Here is an 855-nt window from a genome sequence, read left to right as displayed (position 1 = left end):
AACCTCAGTTCAACATGTCTGCACACCGTCACATCTGCCAAGTTCCCGATTCCAAACAAGTATGCTGCTTGCGCATTTTCAGCATTTATTTAACTAAGCCCACAGCAGAACAAATAAACAAATGTCCTATTTCGCTGAGAAACCTGCCTCCTCTGGTCAAGTACACGAATTTTTGCTCACAGATGGCCTAGATGGCCTCCATGCGTGTGAAGAGCAGAGGGGCATTCCTGAAGAGTGACGCATAAGGACGGGTTGTGTCAAGCTGCTTTCTCACTGCAGGCCTTGCATCTTCTCCAGTCAGTGTGGTCCTGCCAGGCACTGTAATCTCCACCAGATCATAGGAAACAAGATTTCTGTAAGTGGTCCTTCATCCTGAGTGCTGCCAGTTCACACCACTGCCCACTCAGGTTAAAGTTTTTCTGGAAACCGTCCAGGCTGTCACCCAACGCAAAGGAATATAAAGCACTGTGTTCAGGCTTTCTCGCTGTCTGGCCACTTCCCAATGCCTGAACCCTATTAGCTCCAGTTTCAGTGACAACCTCACACTGTCCTCTGCATCCTGCTACCCAAGTGGCCACTTCTTACTGGAGCTCTTGACTTGGGCACAAGGGGACACACAGATGGGGGTGTGGAGGACCCCTCACCAGTGCCTGGCTGCAGGAACTTGACTGCCTCCCTGCTGAGGAACTGCCGGGGTGGCCAAGGACACAGACCCGCTCCTCTCTGTGATTTGGAAAATCCACACCTTCACACAATACTAACAGACCCATAAAGAGCATTTGTCCCTACCACTGCTGATGTCACCTGCCAAGCGTCAGCCCTCCTGGACTTCAATCTCACTTGTACAACAAGGAT

The sequence above is a fragment of the Budorcas taxicolor genome, chromosome 14 (assembly GCF_023091745.1).
Source record: "Budorcas taxicolor isolate Tak-1 chromosome 14, Takin1.1, whole genome shotgun sequence".
Classification (NCBI taxonomy): Eukaryota; Metazoa; Chordata; class Mammalia; order Artiodactyla; family Bovidae; genus Budorcas; species Budorcas taxicolor.
The sequence above is the reverse complement of the archived record's forward strand: the minus strand, read 5'-3'. Positions refer to the sequence as shown.